The following is a 15,843-nucleotide window of genomic DNA, read 5'->3' on the forward strand; positions in this document are numbered from 1 at the left end:
TATATTTGAATTAAACCGTTTTTTTAATTATAAGTTTTTTAAATACCTATCACTTACCTTTTGCATTATTCCATGACACATTGAGTGATGTGAGGATTTTACATTGGAATTTTTTTTAAATACCATTTCTGAGTAAGATTGAGTAGACACAGAAAATTACAGAATAATACCAACAAGTTACATTTATAAGGCAAAGATTCTTTAAACTGGAATGGATTTTCCCCCATTCCTCCTTTCCTTTAACATTTTAATTAACTACCTTGTTTCAGTAAAATAGGGGTAAATGCTTGCCCCGTTTACCTTGAATTTTTTTAATCCTCTCTTTAGTGAATCTGTATCTCACTTGTGTAAACGCATCAAGCTGAGGGAGTTCCGCTGTTGCAGGTGCTTTGGACTTCTGGAGTCACAGTCAGAGCTGTTTGCTCTCTGCAAAGCAGGGCTGCATTCAGTTCTAGAGTGATTCCCAACCTCTCTGCAGGGAGGGCAGGAATGGTGCTTTACTGGATCTCTGTCCCCTCTCCCAGAGAAAGAGGATGCCGGGCATCTGTTCGATTTTCTTTTCAAAATTAAAGTGAGTTTAATTTGGTTTTGAGAATTTTTGCAGTTCTGCTTAAAGATTGTACTGTTGGGGACCTGGAAATCCAGGTCGTGACTTCCCCCCACCCCTCCAGCTTGGGCTCCCAGGCTCTTGCAGAACTGAGAAGTGCTGGTGTCACTTTGTTCACACTCAGGTCTTGGGAACAGCTTGATTGCTGGCTCACTCCTTCTGGTTATGCCACCTTGAGCAAATGAGCTCACATTTGTGAGCCCCAGTTTTCTGATCTGCAAAGGGGGAATAGCAGCCGCTAATCAAAATAATATGTATGAAGCAACTAGCTACAATGCCCCATAAGTGATTACTAATGATGGTGTCCAACTCAAAGACTAACTCTACAGCTCCAGTAGGAGCCACTTAGCTTCACTTCTGAGCCCCTGGCATTTTGTGGGTACCCATTCTTCATTGGGTAGTAACTACTGGCTCATATGACTCCTCCCACAGCCATGGGCTGTGGAGGCTACTGAATCTCCTTTGCACTGGGCTCTGGCTGGTTCAGGTAGACCTCAGGATGCAACGGTCTGGCCCATGTGCAATCACCTCCAGCCTAGGTTTTCAGGGTTCTAGATCTTTCCCTCTAAGGCCTGAAGCTGGTAGAAGGTGAGAACTAGACACTGATCAAGGATTGAGGCCCAAATAAACCATCTATGAAGAAAGGAGAGCCTAGATCCCCTTACCATCAGTCAGCGGATGGTGATTCCTGAACATCTGGGGAAAGGGGATGTTTAGAGAAACACTTGCTTGAAACGACAGGGGAAATAGGAGTCCTGAGTCATGACTACAAGAGACTTTGACAGGTCTGAGGTGGGTAGTGGGTGGGAGAGGAATTAAGGAGATATACTTTGTACCACTGCCCAGAGCCTGGGACCCTGAGGCCAGGATTCTGGAGTTTGCTCTGTCCTTGGACCTGCTAGAGCCCCCAATGCAGACACACTGGGCTGTGCTGCAGACCTGGGCCCCTGTAACATCAGCTGCTGAAGTTGAGATGCACCCCTGATTTTCAGGAGCCTGGAATCTCATCATCACTGATGGAAAAGCAGTTCAGAGCCATTGGCAGTGGCCTTCAGATAAAGTGCCACACATTATTAGCTTCCCTTCTCTTAATATCACGGATGTTAGGCAGACTTCCTCCTCTCAAATAACCTCTGGCTTTTGAATCATTTGGCATGAATACATGTGGAATCACTGGTGGGGTTTTTTAATCTATTTTGTTTCATTTCTTTTTGCCCCTTCAGATTACTTAGAAATATACACTCCCGAGCTAAGGGCTACTGCAAAAACTGCACTGTACACAAATGAGACTTTATAAAACTTAGAGATAAAAATCATATAGTGGAAGTCACTATATAATTTCTACCTCAGGAATTTTCGTGTTACAAATGTTTTATGCTCCTCTGTGAGTCTCTTTCTACATATTCTTATTTCTGTCAAAGTTCTTCATACAGCTAGGCTCAAATTAGTCTCCTACATTCTTAGAAAAATTATAGTTAAGGTTCATGACAACTTTGTACTCTTCTTATTTTCCAAAATGCTTTTCTTTTAGAAATGTTCATGTTGAACTAAATTAGAAGATGATTTTAAATATCACTTCTGAGGTATCAGATTGAAGATTTTTTGTTTGTTTGTTTAATGTAAGATTATGTGGTAGTTTTCTATGGCTGTTTCTTGCCTCCTACTGTTGAGAGGAAATCAGATATTCCTTCTGTAAGTAAAGTTATGAAATTTTCCCTGAAGGAATTTAGAAGTACACTAGATACTCTTCCCTAGAATGAGTGACATCTGCCTCAAGAAAGGGAAATGGAATAGAAGATTGTTCCAGGTCCTTTCCAACCTTATATCTCCTGAATTTGTTATCTGTGCAGAAGAGCTCCCCTGCAATCTTCAACTCTGTCTCAGGGCGCCGATCTCATTGGGTCTTGTGATGAGGAGATATATCATGATGCATTCCTTGGATCAGACTGAAAATTGTCCATGAAGAACTGGGTTTATAAGGCAATGCCACAGTCTGATCGAAGTCTCAGCCCAAGTTTTAATTCTAGCTCAGCTATTTCCTCCTTGTGTGACCTTGAAAAAGCAACTTTAGGTAAATACCTAGGAGTGGGATTGCTGGATCATATGGAACCTCTATGTTTAGTAGGTCAAGAAATCTCCACACAGCTCTCCATAGTGGTTGGACCAGTTTGCACTCCCACCAGCAGTGCAGGAGAGTTCCTTTTGCTCCACAACCTCGCCAACATTTATTGTTGCTAGTTTTTTTATTATGTGCCATTCTCACTGGTGTAAGATGGTATCTCATGGTAGTTTTGATTTGCATTTCCCTGATTACAAGTGATGTTGAACATTTTTTCATATGCCTCTTGGCCATTTGCATTTCCTCTTCAGAGAAGTTTCTTTTTAGCTCTTCTGCCCATTTTATTGACTGGATTATTTTCTTTGTTTTTGTTGAGTCTCATCGCTCTTTGTAGATTTTTGTGATCAGTCCTTTATCATTAGTGTTGTGTGCAAAAATGTTCTCCCAGTCGGTGGGGTTTCTTTTTGTTTTTGTTATTGTCTCTTGTGCTGTGCAGAAGCTCTTTAATTTGATGTAGTCCCAGCTGTTGATCTTTGCCTTCACTATCACTACTTTGGGTGATGTGTCTGTAAAGATGTCTTTGATGTGCATATCATGTAGTGTTTCGCCTGTATTTCCTTCTATGTATTTTATGGTTTCAGGTCTTATGTCTAGTTCTTTAATCCATTTTGAGTTGGTTTTTGTGCATGGTGTTAGGTAGTAATCAAGCTTCATTCTTTTGCATGTAGTGACCCAGTTTTCCCAGCACCATTTATTGAACAAACTTTCTTTGCTCCAATGCATATTCGGACACAGAAACATCAATTCTAAAGAGCACCTGCACCCCTATATTTATAGCAGCACTATTTACAATAGCTAAGCTTTGGAAACAACCCAAATGCCCAAAAATAGATGACTGGATCAAGAAGATGTGGTACATATACACCATGGACTATTACTCAGCATTCAAAAAAGATAAACACATGCAATTTGCAGCAACATGTATGGAGCTGGAAGGGATCATGCTCAGTGAAATAAGCCAGAAAGAAAAAGAAAAATACCGGATGTTCTCACTCATAACAGGAATCTAGAAAACTTAAATAAGGGACCAGGAAAAAGAATAACTATAAGAAAGAAAATATCAAAATCAACAAACAACTGTGAACCAGAGATAATCAGTGGGGGCGTGGGGGGTGGGGAAAGGAGGGTTAGGGGTCAAAATAAGGGGGTTGTAATTATATGAGGAATATAAAAATAAAATTAAAAAAAAAGAAAAAGCAACTTTACCTCTCTGAACCTTAGTTTACTCAACTATAAAGTGAAGGGTTTGGACGAGATGTTTCCATTCTGCAAATAAAGTACACAACCAACAGGATTCAATATTTTAACTAAGCATAAGCCTAGAAACAGCAGTTCCTCCACTTAAGGAGAAATCCAGCTCCCAATCTTTGTTTTTGTGACAATTTCTTCAAAATAAAGGAGTTGAAAGTCTTTCCTGAAATTTGTAATAAGGAATCATAAAATGTCATGACTTTTAAAAGAATTACAGTACATCTTAGAGAAGTAAAAGTACACACTTCATATTGTATGGGAGAGAGACAGGATTGGTTCCTTTCATTCTACAAAGAGCAGTAATTTTGCTAAGAGCCATCACTTTAGAAGTGTTTGCAGAGACCTATCACCTTCTGCTCATGAAGCATATATTTAAGATGGACATGACCCATGCCCCTGCTTTCATCCAAAAAGGAATTGCACTCCTAGTTTCTTGTCCAGAAATCTCATCTTTGCTTTGAGGTCCTAAGACACATGCCCATTCATCTCTTCAGGACCCCTGGATTGAACTGTGTGAGGTCAATGAATAGTTGCTCTAGCTGTATTAATGCCTTTTGGTGCACAGTTAAGCTGTCTGACTGTACATTAATCCCAAAGAGCATTACCTTGGGCCAGTAACAGGGGAACCCTTTTGATCTTAGAGCTCTGCCTTTGCTCTTGGTAGTGTGTGGTTGGGTGCACTCTGAGGAGGGAGGCTAGGAAGGTTTTTTCCTAGGTGTAGGGCCTGCTGGCTGGCTCAACAGCATGAAGAAGATGAAGCTCAATAACAAACCTTGGAAGGAACCATCCTTCCAGGAGGCAAAAACACCTTAAAAAAAAATCCTCATGCAGAATTTCTCAGACGGAAGTTTTGAAAGACAGAGTCCCCTGGCTGAGTTATAAACTGCTGAGTTGGTGAATAGTGACTTTGTTCCTCTCCTATGGGTGAGACAGAAGACACACTTGCCTAAGACTTTGGTATATAACTGTGCCTTTTCATTTTTTAAATATACACATGGCAGCACCCTAGGGTGTAAAAGCCAAGGGTCTTGCCTCCAACCCTATGTCAGACATTAGCTGCTTACAGGCAGTAACTTCAAGGGGCCAAAGCCAGTCTTGAAAGGCCATCTGCTATACTGTCCTCTCAGGCACACAGTTACTGAGCGTTTCCAATGTCTACCTGGCACAATACTAGACAAGTTCCTCATGGTGTATCTTTATTGTATTTTCCTCTTCTTTGAACTACAAAAAGAGTACACTTAAGGGAAAAGTGCACTTGAATAAAGTTAGAAGTTCGAGTCTATGCATTCCTTCTGCCATCTACCCAGCAACACTCTACTTTCCTTGGAAGTAATGACTTACTGTTTGATGTGCACTACCAAAGGACTTACGGACGTCTGTAGGGGTATATATTATATATTGTTTCTGTACATTATGTTAACGTAGATCACTTTGTTCAACCAAAATAAGACAATACTGTGACTTCAACTGTGTTTTTTTTTTTTAAAGATTTATTTATTTATACAAGAATTGGGGAACAGGCCAGATGTGCAAGAGGGTGAGAGGACTCAATGGAGACAGAGTGGGGAGCAGAACAGGCAGACAGACCAAAAAACACTGCTGAGGGGAGCAGCAGGCTAGACAGGAGAGGTCTGCTACGCCATGTGGGCATCTCCCCCACCGGCTGGGATTGCACCCGCGCTTCAGAGACTGCAGACAGCATCACAGTGCTGCGCTCAACCTCCTGTGCCACCAGGGAGGCCCCATCTGTGTTGTTTTAAGCCAACTTGTACTCATTAATAGTCTGCCATGTCAGTATATATAGAAATATGTTACTTTTTAGTATTATATGGGATTTAACCATCCCCCGTTGGTAGACATTTTGGTCTCTAATTTTTCACTAAACCTTCAGAGAACAGCCCTGTAACATATGCTTGCAGGCATCTGGCCATGTTTATTAATACTGCCTTTGTTTAAAGATGTGTTCCCGGAACATATACACACCTACGCAGCCTCTTTGAGCTATAAGGTTAATTTATAGGAAATTTCTTAAACCCTTGGGACCCCCTTCACACTTATCTATTCAGATGTTTGCTTTAAGCACTAAATATGTTTTCCTCATGTGCTCAGGTCCCTGTCGCAGGAGGGGACATTGCGCACTGCTGCCCCTGGGGATCTAAGACCATCACTACTGCTTTTCTTAACCTGTGCTATGAGGACTTGACTGCCCAGCATTCAGCCCTTTCAGGTCACACTTGCTGGAGGCAGGAAGTTGAATTCTGCCAAATACATGAATCATGGAGTGTTTGGGCTGGTTTCACACGAACTGAAACCCTCCCCTTCAGCACTTCTATTGGAATATAGTTTTCTAGGACTGCTGTAACATATTATCACAACCTTGGCAGTTTAAAACAACAGATATTTATTCTTTCACAGTTCTAGAGGTCAAAAGACTGAAAATAGTATCACTGGACCAAAATCAAGTTGTCAGCTGGCTATTTCCCATTCAGCGGCTCTGGGGGATCTTTCCCTTGCCTCTTCCAGCTGCTGGTGGCTACTGGCATTCCTTGGTTTGTGGCCACATCACCCCAATAGTCAAGGCCAGCATCTCCAGATTTTTCTCTGTTCCATTTTTACATGGCCTTCTCTCTGCCTGTGTGTCAAATCTCCCTTTCCCTTTCTCTTATAAGGATAATGGGATTGCATTTAGGGGTAATCTCTTTAACTCAATCACATCTGCAAAGATTCTTTTTCCAAATTAGGTGACATCTACAGATTTCAGGGATTAGGACCTATTTTTGGGGAACAGTAGCCATGTACTGCAATGAGCTTTTCCAACCTCTTTTCCAATATGTTTTAATTTACCACTGGGGCACACTTGCTATTTCCATAGAACTCTTTAGAAGAATGATTTTCATTCATGAGGAAGGCAGAAACAGAGGTTATTTTACTCCATGCATTGAAAGGTAGGCTGCTAAAAAGTCAAGGTCAGACAGAAAATCTCTGAGTTCCCTACAAGTCTGAAAATAGTATCGCTGGACCAAAATCAAGGTGTCAGCTGGATCATGTTCCATTCAGAGGCTCTGGGGGAATCTGTTCCTAAACCTTACCTACATCTGTTCTTCCTAATCCGAAGACTATATGATAAGAACTGTATGTAACTGCTATGAGTTAAATTACAAGCACGCATTCCTTTTGTAATTGAAGATATTTATATAGTTTGCATGACCAAGCTAGAAGAAAGTTGAGAAATCATCTAATCTACCCTCCTTCCTATAAATCATACACATTCAAATCATGAAATTTATTTTTTAAATCTGTCCAGAAGATGTGCACACAAGTGTTCTCCTGTTCTTAAAAACAGTGGAGGGTATTGGGCAATATTAAGGGCATGAGACCAGGAGAAACACCTAATCCTCTCAGGTGGCTCATAGCATTAAAATATAAGAATGAGGCTCTTAAGCACACATATAACTGACAAAATATCTGCTCCTTCAGACTCTCTAGTCCTCCCTGTGAAAGGCCTATCAGTGTTGGACTTGTCCCTGCCCCGGCCATGTGAATGCTAATGTCTTATACTTCCATTTCCCAATTTCACAGCAGACCTGTGTGCTCATAAATTAAACTGCATCGCTCAGCATTATCGTGTGCATTCTAGGATTTAGTCCAAAATGGCCCAAACTACTGCCTATTTCAGCAGAACTCCTTTTGGCCGCTGCCTGTTAATATATTATGGAGACATTAGGACAGCGGTTTGAGAGTGCAGACCAGGCAAGCAGGGAACATACTTCCTTGCACAGAGGTCCCCAGGCAGCAGATGGGAGTGAGCCTAGGGAGCAAGCACAGGGGGACACTGGCTGCCTCATTCAGAGCATGGGGCGAAGGTGCACCTGTGTCTGTTGGTCTGTCTTCGCTTAAAGAATCTTGGCGTGTGAATGGCTAGAGTTTAAAAGATAATAAATGATCAAAAACAAGTGGGCGTGGTTTGGTAACACACACCTAAAGGGTATGATCCTGTTCATCTAATTCAGAGTTGTAAGCCAATGTTACCTCCAAAAATACAAAAAGTCAAAAAAAAAAAAAAAAAAGGAAGAAAAGTAGAATAAAGAAATCCCTGACTGGTGTTTGTCATCTAAGCCAGGAAAGGGAGTTGAAAACGTACCAAACTGAGCACCTTTATGTTTATAAAGGTAATACGTGCACATGGATTTTTTGAAGACAACTGATTTAGAAGGACTTTAATAACGTTTTAGCTCCATCCCTACCCCCTTGCCTACCTCTCAAAGAGCTATTATTTGGGGGGTTAGATGCTCAACTGTTAATTGTACTGATAAAATCTCCATTATGTCACATTATGAAGGTCAGTTGAACTCCTCTACACTCTGTGCCCTTTCTCTGATTTCTGAACCTTGATATCCAACCTTGATCTCTTATCTCCTTAGCCTTGAACTTGAGATCAGCCATCCTGCATTCCTCCCATTTTTGATAGTTCTATTGCTTATCTTTTTACTTTAAATAATATACTTCTCTTTAGTCACAGTTTTTGCTTACACAGTATCTCATCCCTCCTTCCTTACAAACAAATGCAGTTTTCTTGAGAGCAACAATGTACTGTCTTAAAAAGCTGCACTTTTCCATTTTCCTTGTGATCCAGTTGATCATGTCACTGTGTTCTGGCCAATGAGATTCAAGAAGCAATTGGTGGTTTGGGCTTCAGAAAAGCTTTTTGTAAGGGAGCTGGCTCACAAGACTGGCTTCTTTTGCCCCTTCTCCTCTCTCCCTCCTCCTTATTTGGAACACAGATATAATGATTAGAGCTGCCACAGCTATTAAGTGACCAGGAGACAATCTTGAGGCATGTTCTAAGAGTGACAGATCTGAAGGGATCCTTGGGAACTGATGACACCAGAGCAGGGCACTATCACTGCGCTGCCTACCCTCCTGTTTCCTTTTGGGGGAGAAGTTTGTGCTGTCTTGTTTAAAACACTAATTTCCTCTTACCTCTTACTTGCCATCGAATTTCTCTGTCTTGTTTAAAACACTAATTTCCTCTTACCTGTTACTTGCCATCGAATTTCTCTCTCTCTCTCTCTCTTTTTTTTTTTTTTTTTGATTGATTTATTTATTTTTGCAAGCACTGGGTACAGTCAGAAGCGCGGGAGGGTGAGAGAATTCACCAGAGTCAGAGCGGGGAGCAGAACAGACAGACTGACGAAATACACAGCTGAGGGGAGCAGCGGGCGCGGCAGGAGAGGTCTGCGCGCCATGTGGGACCCTTGCTGGTCAGCTGCAGAGGCTGCGGGCAGCTTCGCAGCCCAGCGCTCAACCACTGCGCCACCAGGGAGGCCCAAATTTCTCTGTCTTGTTCAGAAAAGTTAATTCATAGCTAGACTTTCCATGAGAAGGAAAATATCTCTGCTCCTTCCCTTGTCATCTTTTTTTCCCCCAACCACTTCCCTTCTGTAGCTGCATTCTTACATTGCCACGGGTGTTAACATTATCTTTATTTTTTTTTAATTTTTAATAACTTTATATTTTTATATATTTTTTGAATTTTTTTTAAGATTTATTTATTTTTATACAAGAACCGGCGTACAGGCCAGATGCACGGGAGGGTGAGAGGATTCACCAGAGACAGAGAGGGGAGCAGAACACGTAGACTGACGAAATACACTGCTGAGGGGAGCAGTGGGAGAGACAGGAGAGGTCTGCTTCGCCATGCAGGACCCTCGCCAGCCGGCCGGGATTGAATCCACACTGCAGAGGCTGCGTACAGCTTCACAGTGCGGTGCTCAACCCCCTGCGCTACCAGAGAAGCCCTTTTATATATTTTTTACATCGTTCTTCATTTTTTTTTTTACAATGTATGCTTTCTCATCTCAGTTATAATCCCTTGTGAAATGCCCACCACCAATTCGCCACGCACCATCACTATAGTCCCTTGGCTCTTCCCATCCATTTTGATCCTATTCCCTTCTCCCCACTTCCCCCTCCCCGCAGAATATCTCTGGTTTATAGTTGCCTATTGATTTTGATTTTTACTTTATTATAATAACTTTTTTTAAATCTTTCTACTCGGTAATCACAATTAAGCCTTCTGTGCTTTTTTACTGGATTGACTCTAGAAATTGGACACCACTAAATAGGATACAAATCATGATGACTACATAAAGGCTCACTGAAGGTCAATCAGTCCTGGACTTCTCATAGGTAAATCGTAATGCCAGGGTCAAATCGTAATTCTCAGGGCCTCCCTGGAGGCAAAGGGTTTAAAGACAGCACTATCAAACTGTTGGCAGACACTGCAGCACAAGTTCCATCCCCGGCCTGCCAGGGAGCAACCCACATGGCACAGCAGACCTCTCCTGTCTTTCCCACTGCTCCCCTCAGCAATGTATTTCAGTGGATCTGCCTGTTCTGCTCCCCAGTCTCTCTGGTGAGTCGTCTCACCACCCACATCTCTGGCCTGTACCCCAATTCTTGTATGCATAAATAAATAAATTTCTTTTCTCATATTCCATCACGAGCTTAAAAATTATGTCCCATTCTAATTTGGATTATGTTATATAAGTTTGTGTTTAACTTAGAATTTTTTGTTTGTTTTACTTGAAAAAGAAAAGCTTTCACTATAACCCCTGTTTACCCACCCTCTCTAGCATTCACCCTTTTCCTCAGAGGCCTACATTTTCCTGTCCTGCCTGGGACCATTGCTGTCCAGCCTGTTCAGCTCAGACTAGCTTCACCAGCCTCCCGAGTTGGATCCCTTGTCTTCTACCTTACTGGTTTTTCTTCCTTGTTTTATTTTAATTTCTACTTTCAGTTTATTCATTTCATTAATAATATTTCTCAGGCCATGAACTTGTTTTTCTGAATTTTGTTGTATCTCTTTGATGAGCTTTTCTGAGACCTCTTCTATCACTTTGGCTTGCTTTTCCCCATTTTCTTCCATTTATTTTCTGTATTATAGAAATTTTGATCTCTCTATCTGACAGGGAGATAAAATCTTCTATGTGTTGTGGTTGGATTCTTTGTTATGTAATATTTCCTTGAGGTCTTAAGGTGCCATGAATTATATTTTTGTCTGTCCATTTTGCTGCTTTAGATTTCCCTATTTTTTAAGCCCCTGTAACAGTAACTTAGAGAGTAAAACTACTTTTACTTTCTCAGTAGATGGTGCTATGGTTTTGTTTGACTTTAGTCCTTGGCTGCCTTCTATAGGTCCTGATATCTGATCTTGCAGTGGCTGTGTCAGAGGGTGGGAGGGCCTGGAGGCATCCAGCTGCTGTGCTGATGTGCTCTGGGTGGAAGAGGGCCTTGCTTGTGTTAGGCACCACTGATAACCCTCCTCTCTGAGTTTCCAGTTCTGAGATTTTTAGTGTGGGTGCCACCAGCAAGCTTTCTGAGGTCATTGGCAGTCCCGCAGGGTAGAGGAGGGGTGTGCAATACAGAAACTTCTGATCTCCTTACTAGAGGTCCAGTCTAGTGGACCTCTAGTGGGTGGAGTCCTCCAGCTCCTCCTCATGTGTTTCCCTGGGTCATGTATGTTTGCCTCTACACCTTTTAGTTCTCTCATCCGTGGGCCTCTAGCTGAGCAGACAACCCACCCAACCCATTTCTTTCCACCCAACCTGTTCAGTGAAGTATGACTCTCTTTTATCGCTTCTCTGTTGCAGTCTGTGTTGATCTCTGACGTCCAAGGGTTGTTCCAGTTTCACACCAAGCCATAGGATTCTCTGGGTTTCCCTCTGGTTAACTGACAGGTGACCCTCTCAGGAGGAAAGCAAGGAACCTCCTCTGTGCAACTCTGAATCTGTCTCATGGGCAGAAGCTTCTCAATTTGATGTAATTTAATTTCTATGTGATTCTCTTGGTTTAGGCAACTGGGTAGGTCTCAAAAAAATCCTGAAAACAAGGAATCAAGGCAAGGGTTGGTGAGTAATACAGTACAGTCAGGGTCTGGCATCAGAAAAGCCTTAGCAAAGGTCTCCACCTTTTAATTTTTAAATTGTCATGAAATGCACACAACATAAAATTTAACATCTTAACCATTTTTAGATATGCAGTTCGATAGTGTCAAGTACATTCACATTCTGTATAACCATCACCAAAAACTGCCATCTGGCAAAAATGAAATTATACTCCACAGTAATTCCCCATTTCCTCCTCCCTCCAGCCTCTGCAACCACCATTCTGCTTTCTGTCTCTATGAATTTGGCTACTCTAGGTAGTAGTCAAACACATATGTGGTGATCCAATATTTGTGTTTAGGGCCTGACTTGTTTCACTTATCATAATGTCCAGAGATTTATCCATGTTTTAATGTATGTCAGAATTCTCTTCCTTTCAAAGGCTGAGTAATATTTTATTGTAGGTGAGAGTATATGAGTATGTATAGGTATCCATGTGTATATAAATTTTACATATTGTTATGTATGCATGTATGTGTACTTTTATGTGTATATATACAAATTTTGTTTACCCGTTCTTCTTTCTGTGACACTTGGGTTGCTTCCATTATTTTGGCTACTGTGAACAGGCCTTGAACATTTATGTACAAATATCTGTTCATGTCACTTATTTCAGTTCTTTTGGGTATATACTCAGAAGTGAATTGCTAGATCATATTGTAATTGTATTTTTAATCTTTGGAAGAGTTACAATATTGTTTTCCACAACAGCTGCAACCATTTTACATTCCCACCAATAGTACACAGGGTTGCAATTTCAGCAGATCCTCAGTAACACTTTTTTACTAGCCTCATAATGTAGAGAAGGTGGTCTCTAGTAATGTTTTGATGTGCATTTCCCTAGTGATTAGTGATGTTGAATATCCTTTAATATGCTGTTGGTCCTTTGTATGTCTTTGGAGAAATGTCTATTCAAGTCCTTTGCTTATTTTTAATCAGATGACTTGTTTTTGTTGTGGTTGTTAAAGAGACCTTTTATGGTTACTCTGATAAAGCAAGTTTAGCAGGTAGAAAGGCATTGGAGGCAGAAGGACCAGCAGGAGCAAAGCACAGCAATGCAGTATTCTGGCTTCCTGAGTCATCTGATGGTGTTAGACCACAGGCTCAGGTATGCGGGAGCCAGTGCATAGCTGTGTCTGCCTGCAGGGAGCTGGAGCAAGGGGACAGCAGTGAAGGCAGCTCTCCTCGGGAAGCTTTGTTGCAGGAGTGCAGATGGTCCCCCGAGATGCAGCAGGACCTCAGAAAGGCCCCTTCAGTTCTGTGGAGGGGTTGCACAGTTGAGAGAGATCTGCTAAGAGGCTGAGAAGGCAGCCTTTCCTGAGGCTAGGTTCTGAGGTCACTGTATCAACTAAAATTATGTTTGTTCAAAATAATCCCTGGAAACTTCCCAGTGCCACTTCACACTGCGTTGAACATGCCTTTCCTCACTAGTCCTATGTCCTATGTCCGCAGAAGGTTTCCCCAGGCACAGGCACAGTCTCTCTTCACCTGCAGCACAGATGAAGCAGCTGTCTTGTCTTTAGTGGCCACACCATGTGGTATCTTTACACGCTGCACTGAGACTTTGCCATGGAAGTGAGCACCCTGTGAGGGGAAGGCAAAAACCAAGGCTTCCTGAGGTATATCCGTATGGCTGCTTTGAACTGAGTAGCTGACAACCAAATACCCCACTGCAGTAGTTGCAGCAATGAAGATATTTTAGCAACTCACATGATAGTCTAGAGATAAGTGTAGCACAAAGCTAATGAAGGGATTTAATGAGACCAAGTTCCAGGTCACCCTTCACTTCTGCAGTTCTCTAGCTCTTTTCCTCATGGCCCCAGACCATGAAGTGTCACCCCTCTGCACCACAGTGTCCAGAACAGAAGGACAGAAAAAACACCTTCTTATCACTGCTCATTCATAGGGTGGGATAATCCCTCCCAGAGGCACTTCCTCTTACATTTCACCAGCCAGAACCAGGTCTCGTGCCCTTGCCTGACCATTCATGATCCTCACCATGCTGGGTAAGGGGCTGTGGCTTCTAGCTGGATCTGTACACCTCATCCCCAGAGTTGAACAAGATCAGCGTTAGTTAGCAAGGAGAAAGGGGAGTCGCTGTGCTGTAGGAAAGACAAGCACAGCCCCCTCTGCCAGAAAACTCGGCCCCCAGAACATCCACTCATGGAGACCAAGAACGTAAATCATCTCATTTTTGCCACTGTTTACTTTATATTAAATTATTTACTTCATTTCATGACTCAAGCATATGTGGGAGAATTCATACGAACTAGAGGTCTGTGGCTTAAAACGTTATGTCTTAATTTTGGAAGTGATACCTCCAGATGTCTGCATCTGGCTTTGCCTCAACTTCTGTGTATGCAGTGTCTTTAGTTCCTCTGGCCTGACTGGATTCTAGCTCTACCTATTGATCTTGAGGCCCTGGGATCTGCCTGGTTCCCTGGAGCAAGGACCTGGACCTCTGGAAGCCTCTCTCCTCCAGGTCCCAGGAACTCTGTGCCTGCAGCAAGCACACTTATATATCCCATGTATAAATGCACAAGTATATGCACACATATGTATACACATATACACAAGTATGTGTACACTATGTAACTGTATACACATGTATATATACATTTATATATCAACATGTATCACAATGACCTGTAAAAAAAAAGCCATAAGCCAGAGTACCAGAAATACATTAGTTCTTCAGAAATCGTAGAAAGAAATTAACCTCTTTGCTGTTTTTCTTTTTAATTCATCTATAATAAAGTCAACAAGGCCTGACTTTGTGGGGTGAAGCCTAACATAGGCCTCCTGGAGTATTGTGTATGACTTGTTGGTAGATATGCCTGGCTTCTTAGACTGCTCCAACCCAGACCTGAGCTGACCAGAACACTGGTTCTATTAAATCCCTGATTCTGTCCTGTTCAGGGCTGGATGCCCTCAGTTAAACTGACCCATTTAACCGGCTCTTGCAGGAACCAGGTAGGTAGGCTCTGCCCTCGATAGTGGTTGGCACCCATGAGTCCTGTTCCCTGACTCAGTGAAGGACACCTACTTCCTTCTCTTAAAGCTGAATGGAAGGTGGAATGCTCATGTGTCTTTTAGTTTATCATTGCACTCTCATGGACTAGCATTAGGTTATCCTGTTTTTAATGTTTGTGGGTTTTTTTTAATGCATTTTATTTATGTGTGTGTAGAAGAACTGGGATGTAGGCCAGAGATGCAGGGGGGAAGGGAGTTCACCAGAGACAAAATGGGGAACAGAACAGGCGGATTTACTGAAATACACTGCTGAGGGGAGTAGCAGGTGAGACAGGAGAGGTCTGCTGCACCATGTGTGGGTTAGCTCCCTAGCTGAGGATCAAACTCAGGCCATAGCGGTGATAGTGCTGTGGCTTAATCCCTAGGCCACCAGGGAGGCCCTGTCCTCTTTTTATAAAAGGATTTCTCAAGGATTCAGAACTTATAAATGCCAACTTTACCAGCTTACCAAGCACAGCACAGGCGACCTCAGTCAATGCCTAAAGAAATGCCTGTGTTCTTTCCTGTTGAGAGTGTGTCTATGCACAAGAATGTTAGCTGATGCTTGGATTTTCTTTTTTTTTAAAAAAGATGTATTTATTTATGCATACAAGAACTGGAGTATAGGCCAGAGGTGTGGGGGATGAGAGTATTCACCAGAGACAAAGTGGAGAACAGAACAGGCAGGCTGACTGAAATACACTACTGAAGGGAGCAGCGGGCAAGACAGGAGAGGTCTGGTACACCATGTGAGTAGCTCTCTGGCCGGCCGGGGATCAATCTCATGCTGCAGAGGTTGTGGATAGCTTCACAGTGCTGTGTTTAACCCCTTGCACCACCAGGGAGGCCCGCCTATGTGTGGATTTTCATGGAGACTCGGACAGAACATGTTCTGCCAACCATACTCA

The 15,843-nt window shown here is 42.3% G+C and overlaps 1 protein-coding gene across 2 annotated transcripts in view; it reads left to right on the forward strand.

The window, feature by feature from the left end:
• NMNAT3 (nicotinamide nucleotide adenylyltransferase 3) overlaps positions 1-15,843 on the forward strand; it is a 110,947-nt gene that overhangs the window by 23,130 nt on the left and 71,974 nt on the right. The gene's annotated exons all lie outside the window — the stretch shown is intronic.

Source organism: Talpa occidentalis, unplaced genomic scaffold (genome assembly GCF_014898055.3).
Source record: "Talpa occidentalis isolate TD23 unplaced genomic scaffold, MPIMG_talOcc4v2.1 talOcc4.4, whole genome shotgun sequence".
Classification (NCBI taxonomy): domain Eukaryota; kingdom Metazoa; phylum Chordata; class Mammalia; order Eulipotyphla; family Talpidae; genus Talpa; species Talpa occidentalis.